The following is an 8,460-nucleotide window of genomic DNA, read 5'->3' as shown; positions in this document are numbered from 1 at the left end:
AAGGGGAGATGGACAAAGGGAACTGAGTCTGACTTCTTCACCTCAGAGGCATTGTCAGGCAGATTATTTCTAGAAACAGTAGATAATGGAATTTGATGTTGAAACACCAAGTTTCTAAAACTCAGTCCCCTGGAAAGTTCTCGTATACCTCAAGTGGCAAATGTTTCCCGGTTTGAAGGCCTTGAACTAGATGACTCATGTGTGCTTGGGGCAGAGGCTTATATAAATGACTGTACCGAGTGACCTATCAGTGATCACATCAGGATTATTCTAAGCAGTCAGGGACGGAGGCCTCTGGGGCAGCATCCTACGCCTTTTTGAGTTTCCTCAAAGCCCACTCTTCTCAGTAGCTCCTTTGAGGATGGAGTGATTATTATTCAGTGGTTGTTGTTGCAGAAAGATCATATGGTGCTTTAGTCTCTGAAATGCAGGCCTTGGTGAAGTGGACTAGAAAGAAAAACTATCCTGAATTTGTCCCTTAAGAGTTGGAGCATATGAAACCTAAAGTTTTGTTTTAAAAGCTAAGTCTCAAATAATTAGCATTCGAACCAAAAGATTTTGTATATTTCATTGGAAAAAAGGCATATTCTTAAAAAAAAAAAACTTTTGGTTTTGTCTTATCACTTGCAAATATCAACTTTAAATTTTTGCTTCTTTTCTCATTCCAAATCTCACACAGATATCATTCTTTCCTACAAGTCATTACAAAGAAATACCTAGAGTTTCGAACGTACACTTTGCTTTTTCCCACTGAGTTGTAGTTAGAGTAATAAACTTCATGAAATTCAAACCTAGGACAATACACCAGGAAAAATACTAACACAATAACCTGGGTTGCAAAACTTGTTTAGCAAGTTTCAGCTGGAGGTTAATTAAAACCTGCTTGGAAACCTCTTAAAACACAGACTGGAATGTAAACCACACACTCCACCACCTAGATTCTTCCCTCCGGAGCTTCCTCCCCACCACTTCCCTGGATTTCGGTGGGAACATTGTCCCAGAGTTCCATCTGGTCTGATCTGGCCTGAGACCGTGGTGAGCTTGACCATGGCACAGCTCTTTCCCTCCCATCTCAGGGGAGGGGCAATAGGGACAGTGGGCCCTTAGCAGTTCCAACAAACAGAGTGCACACAGTGTTCATTAAGCATGTTAGCTCTTCTGGGAGGTGAGGTGGTGTTGGGGTGTGGGACTGAGATTTGTAAGAATTTCCCTTGGTGCTTCATGTTTGAAGTCTACATATTTTAAGATACAGAGGAATTAAGTGACGTTGTTCTGGACAAAACAAGAGAAGTCAAAGGCACAACAGGAAAAGGTAGAAATGCTGCCTGACATTTGACTTGCCTGTAAGAGAATATTTAACTGGCCAAACATTCTGGAACATTAGCTATATATTCTTTCAGAAGTTCCTCAGGGTGACCGCTATTATTTCTTTTGTCCAGGCTTGTTTAGAGTGATTGTCAGCCAACACCCCATTGGTGGATAAGCATCTGCGAGATGTGCAGGAAACAAGGCAGGGTATAATTATAACATAATGCTTTAAAAACATTGCATAAGACTGCCTCAGTACTATATGCCAGAGTACATAGTGACCGTGTTGCTGACAGGCATTTGGATGGCGTTTAGGGTTGGATCACGTCCTAGAATCAGGCTTGAAGCCAGAGAAACTGGAAAATGATTTTTGTTTTTCAACTCCTCGGAGGCCCCTGTGGAAAATTTAGAAGAGCAAATTTTTGTTTCTAGTAACAGAACTCATATATAATTCAAGAAAGAGAAAGTGAAGTGGGATGCTTCCTGAACCACTTACCTTGCCTTGAAGCTGGTCTTCTGTGGAGAAGTCAAACTTTCTTGCAGAGCTGGCTGCAAAGTATTGAGGCAGGGAGCAGAGGATAGGAAGCCCACTTTCCCCCTGGTTCCTCCACACCTAATCGAAGCACAGGCAAGACCTTTTCCATGTGACGAACAAATAGTCTTAGCCCCAAAGCACCACCAGAATTAATGACTAAAAGCCACCATGTGTGGTTAAACTAGACAGTGAGTTGTGGTTTGTGAAGCGTATCTGGGGCCCGGCTGTCCACTTCACATCTCAACCCCATTGCCTTCTGGTTGAATAACACAGAATGAGTTGCTTCACCCGCTACACCCTACCTTCCTCATACACAAAAGGATGGCTTTAAGGATTAAATGACATAATCCATGGGTAACATGTGCGATGTAGAAAGTGCTCTATAATTATTAGCTTTCTTCTTTTTTTCCAATTAAATTGTGACTCTCAAAATGGGTACCTGTTACAAGAATGGCATTAGAGTTAATTCTATTAGTTTCCCCCTAAAACTGGGGCTGGTTTATTCCATTTATTTTATGAATGTTCAGTGCCATGCATGGAATGAGGCCCTGAGGATACAAAGATTATGGGACATGGTCCCTGCTCCCAGGGTGTTGACAGTCGAGGAGGTAAACATTTTTGTTCACTTCGTTATGACAAAAGCATAAATAAATAAGTAGATCCGAGGTCAAATAGTGTGGATCAACTGCTTAGAGAAGGGGCAGGTGTGTGGCAAAGAAAGCACATGTTGACAGCCCAGATCTGCACCCGCTGCAGTGAATCCAAGTTGCTCAGCCTCTCTAAGCCTCTGTTTCCTCATCTTTAAAATGGGCCTGATTCAGTGATGTGCTGAAGCTGGCTCCTACTGGTTTGGGAGAGCCTATTGTGAAATATTTAGGAATTTTGCAAGCCAGTTGTTAAAACTGTTGGTAGCTTGAAATCAGCCTTAGTGGAAGTATTTACAGTCAGCCCTCCATATCTGTGGGTTCGGCATCTGTTGATTCAACCAACCATGGACCAAAAGGCCTATGATGGTTGCATCTTGGCTAACATGTACAGACTTTTGTTTCTTTCCATTATTCCCTAAACAATACAGTCTAACAATTATTTACATTGTGTTAGTTATTATAGGTAACCTAGAGATGATTTAAAGTATAGAGGAGGATGTGTGTGGGTTATATGCAAATACTATGCCACTTTATTTAAGGGACTTGAGCATCTGTGGATTTTGATATCTGAGGGGGTCCTGGAACCAATCCCCCTCGGATACCAAGGGACTAGTGTACACCATGTTAATCAGCAAATTCTACAAAATCAAGGCTCCCCTCATCCCCAGCTGGTTTACCAGCATACCACTGGAATATGTGGGGTATGCAAAACTTTACCTCTACCCTCTACCCCTAATTTTATTATTAGTCCAGCCATGAGAACATAAGAAGGGTGTCTTTGGCTGGGCCTAAGCATTTAATTAACATAAAATAGATTAACAGGAGAAAAGAATACAAACTTATTTAATATAAGTTTTAAGTGACATGGAAGTCCTCACAAGAAGATGAAAACCCCAAGAAGTGGCAAAACCTAAATGCTTTTATACTAGGTTGAACAAAGAGAGGCAATTGTGGAAAAGTAACTAAAACATACAAGGAGGCTAAAAGAAGAGAAGGATTATTTTAACAAGCTGTATTTGTACAGAATTCTCTTGTTTTTGACTCCTTATGAAGAATGTTTTCTCCTGGTACAGCGAGGGCATCTTTTCACATGGGCGTTTTATCTCCTGTTTTCGGGAAAAAAAGGAGAGATTAGAATGCCCTGCTTGCATCTGCTGTCTTTCAGGTGCCTTTAGCTCAAAAGAATCCTTATGCCAAAGTGGCATATTTTGGGGTGGCGTATTCTGCAACCCCTCAAATACCCTATGCTGTTGTTATGAAGAGCAATGAAATAACAAAATCACAGCATCAGGCACATACTAGATAGTCAACATAGGGTTACTATAAGTAGATCACATCGAATGTATTAATAATGTACATCCTGTGTGTCCATATTCATAATTTCATTTAGTCCTCATAGCAACTCTGAGGTCGTTTGTTTGTTTGTTTATTTATTTTTGCAGGGAAAGATTTTCCCTGAGATAACATCTGTTGCCAATCTTCCTCTTTTTGTTTTTCTCCCCTCCCCAAAGCTCCAGGGCATGGTTATATATCCTAGTTGTAAGTTGTTCTAGTTCTTCTATGTGAGCTGCCACCACAGCATGGCAATTGACAGATGGGTGGTGTGGTTCTTCAACCGGGAAACCAACCCACGCCACTGAAGCGGAGCGTGCTGAACTTTAATCACTAGGCCATCAGGGCTGGCTCTGAGGTAGTTTATTTTTGATCCCATAAATGAAGTTTATTTTTATTCCTGTAAATGAAGAAGAGCCAGGATATAATTCAGTTTTCTTTGACTCCAAGTGGAGTGTTCTTTCCACCAGACCCAAACTGCCTCTGGACCATGTCTCTCTGCAAACAGGAATTGTTGTCATTGTGGATTTAGCCGTTTGAAGCCACTTTTGTTGCTATTGATTCACTGGATGAAAGAAGGCAATATAAGCAATGAGGTGGAAGCAGACAGCCCTGGCCCACAGCTGATGGAAGCCTCCCTGAGCTGAGTCGGAAGTGAATGCCACTGCTCTCAGCCCCCATTTAAAAGGCTCTCCCTGCTGTGCCCACAGCATTATCAAAACGGCGAGTTGTGAACATTTATTGCTCCCAATAAATGTTGCTTCTCTGGGAACCTCTGAAGCTCAGAATTATCTAGCCATTGATGTCAGGTCTGGGGTAGGAAACATACAATATGAGCCTGGGTCATCTTAAAAGTGAGGAAGCCAACAAAGGCTTCGGGGGTCGTGTCCAAAGGACTCTAAAGCCAACTTGAAGAAGCTCTCACTGGGGAGTTAAGGCAATCCAAGCTTCAATAAGAAAAATAATGGCGGGGCCAGCCCCATGGCCGAGTGGTTAAGTTTGCACACTCCAATTCAGCGGCCCCCATTGCCTTAAAAGGAAGCGCATCCATGGACTAATGATGGGCTATCATAAAGAGCTCCCACATGCCACAACTAGAAGGACCTACAACTAGAATATACAACTATGTACTGGGGGGCTTTGGGGAGAAAAAAGCAGGAAAAACAAAAAGAAGATTGGCAACAGTTGTTAGCTCAGGTGCCAATCTTTAAAAAAAAAAAAAGGAAAAAGAATGGCAGTGAATGAAGACACAGGAAATATTTAAAGTCCATGAGTTAAAAATGATACTTGGGCGGGGGGCAATGCCTCATTGGAAGATGCTGGTGTTGGGGCCCAGGACAGGCTGCTTTAAAATATTCCACAGTGGCATATTGATTATTTCAAATTAAAGGCACCTGAGCAGCAGCCAGTACAGGAGAGCATTCTGCCCCTCCTGTCTCTGTTCCCCCTGAAATCAGGAAATAAATCTCCCGTGTCAAAGGTGCTCTCCCTGAGTTCTTATCACCAGAGCCAGGAATTCAGGGCCGAGAAGCCTGTATAAACAACCTTGTTATTTTTACTAATTTACTACCTCGAGCTTAAACTCTGTTTAAATTCCTCACTAATTATGTACCTAAACCTAAGTTTCTTTGTCCTGTCATTTTCCCACAATTTTATTGTTTCTTTGTATAAAAAACTATATAAACTACATGCTTTATTCACTCGGAGAGCATTATTTCCCTGTGATCTCTTGTGTGCACATATTAAATTAGGTTTTTTCCTGTTAATCTGGTCTTGTGTCAGTTTTATTATCAGTCCAGCCTTAAGAACACAAGAAGAATAGAAGGGGGGATTTCCCTCTCCCTCTGTCTGTAGAAGCTAATTCATTCTTTTGAAAACTAGTAAATAAAAGGAAAGAATCAAGCATTTATCCTGCCTTTCCTGGGTGAACTGTACTTCATGGTAATGAAATACAAGATGGGAGAAAGTTCTCTTTATAGAAGTACTTTTGCTAATAAATGAAGAAGGAATGATGGAAATAGAATATCACCATTTTGCAGCTCCTAATGAATCAGTGGACCTAGGTATTGATATTAACAGCTGCCAGCATCACAAAAAGAGACGACCAGGTATTATATGCTTCTTGATGGAAAAAAGAAACATCGTCTATGAAATATTCTTACCTGAATCTGATCAAATTGGGGCCTGGTTGGAAAAGTCTTACCTCTGACGCCTTTGGCCTTCTTTTTTAACCAAACAGAAGCAGGCAGTATTGCATTATGGTCATGGCAGTGTTTCTCAAACTTGAGTAACATGGACCCCTTTTAAAGGAAAGAATTCTTCCAGACCCTCACTGGTGATTGAAATTATTTTTATTTTATTATTTACCATAGACATATAACTAGACGTGAACATTTTATGTCATAGCTCCTACACCAATATCCATTTACAAATCAAATATAAACAAAATGACCAAACTGATAAAATTCAAATGACCAACAGTGATTTAATGTGAGGGAAGATGTTTTGCTGAAATGAAGTTGCTGTTTGCAAAGGAACATGGTACTGATGACTGGGGTGGATGTTTTTGGTTTCAGCACTATATGCAGTCAGATGACATAATTCTCTCACTGTTTTTTCTCTAAAAACTCTCCAGAAGGTTCTCCTTCATGCTGTGTGATGTGACTTCACTTGGTCTTTGCTTGGCGAGAGCTCACTGGTAATAATACAGTGCCAAGGAGAGCAGTATAAGCACAAACTGAAATGGTTGTGCTCACAATTGTGACTAGGATTCAGTTACAAGATGGTTATCTAGACCAGTGGCTCTCAACTGTGGTTTCACTTTGGAATGTGTATTAAAATACAGTTAAATTAGGAGTCTCTCACGGTGGGGCATTAGTATTTCTTAAAAGCTTTTAGGCAGTTCTAATGTGCAGCCAATACTGAGAACTACTGATTTTGATGATCCAGAAAATGCTTATAGTGATTATTCTTTAGCGTATAATCTAAAAGAAACACCACATTCAATCATTCTTATAGAGAATATGAGGTTCTCTGAGAATATGGCAGTGAACCCCAGGGGTTTGAGAAATTTGGATTTGGAGTTTGATTCCCAGGCCTAGTTGTATGGCCTTAGGTAACTTAACCCCTTAGAGGTTTAGTTTCTCCTTATAAAAAGAGATTAATAGTAGTACCTACTTCATAGGGTGTTTGTGAGAATTAGATGAGATAATAATGTGTACAAAGGGATAAATGTTAACGTCTGGTTCCTGGTGAGTACTTACTAAACGTTAGCTCTTAACCATTATGTTGATAACCATCTGGAAGCTACGAAAACATTTGCTGGGCAGATGCAAGCCACAAGAAAGAAGGAGGTGATGGGGGGAATAGGTTGCTGAGAGAACACTATGAGGAAGGGCATTTGGGGGCCTTTGATAGGTGGGGCATCAAAGGCAGTGATGATGGGGTGAGTTCAATAAGGGTGTCAGCCTGAGTTACGGCTAAGAGTTGACTGGCTTGAAGCCCAGACTGGCAGCACAAAGAAAAGGGGCGAGAATGAGGCACAGGGTCACCCAGAGGTAACAATCCACAGGAAGAGATGATGATGCAAGAAAACAAAGATCTGGCCAGTAAAGAAAACAGACAGAATTCTAGGAGCAGACATGGCCACCTGCAGATGCTGAACCAAGGCCAAGCCTGCCGCAATCAGGGAGGAATCTGCTTTTCGTAGCAGGAGGTGGTGGCCAGTTTCCCAGGGCATGGCCAGCTCCAGCAGTTGCTGCTGAGCAGCTACTTGCCTCAAGGAGCAGTGAGAAGTGCCATCCATTCTAGGCCCTGCTGGGGAGCCAGTGGAGAGGAGCCTCACAGGATACGGTAGAGTGGGTATAAGGCATTAATAAACCATTAGGCTGTTTCTGAATTGTTGCTTCTGCGTTTCTGTGAAAAAGACTCTCTTTCCCTAGAAAGGCTACCTCTGAAATCTAAGCAGTTGATGTCCTTGGGCTCTGGTTCGGACAATGACAAACCATAGCTCTACTATCGACTCTGTAGTCAGATGGATAATGGATGGCATAAGCTTATGTGTGAACAAGCCCAGCTACTTCCTGTTTTAATAGTATCAGAAATTTTGATTTTGTAATTCTTTAAGGGACATAATAAACTTAGCAAATAACAGATATTAAAAAAACACACACAGAGAAAATCCCAAAATATCCTTATATAATGTTAGCAAGTCCTTCGGCCTGAAATACTATTCTTTGCAAATGATTATGTCAGGCATAATATTTTAGTAAAATAGCAATTTTAAAGTTATCTTTACAGAAGTGTTGCTTATATGAACTTCCCCCCCCCCCCTTTTCCAGGTTTATCATTGTTTTCCTTTCATATAATTTCCCCGGAACATGTTTTCTTCCTTGCCTGGTGAGTTCAAGTTTTACAGGTTTGTTTTATAGTTTAGTTTTAAAACGGATGTCTTTGTAATTGGGTTGAACCTCCAGAGGGCTGACGTTGTGGTGTTTCAGCTTCTAAATTTTAAACTTAAGGGACTTCTTTAACGTGGACACAAAAACTTCATAAAAGCTTTCGTGGTGACTACACTGGGCCTTTAGGGCTAAGCTCTAAGGAGAATGAGAAAACAAAGAGTTATATTGTAACTTGCTT

Source organism: Equus przewalskii, chromosome X (assembly GCF_037783145.1).
Source record: "Equus przewalskii isolate Varuska chromosome X, EquPr2, whole genome shotgun sequence".
Taxonomy (NCBI): Eukaryota; Metazoa; Chordata; class Mammalia; order Perissodactyla; family Equidae; genus Equus; species Equus przewalskii.
Note: the sequence above shows the minus strand (reverse complement) of the source record.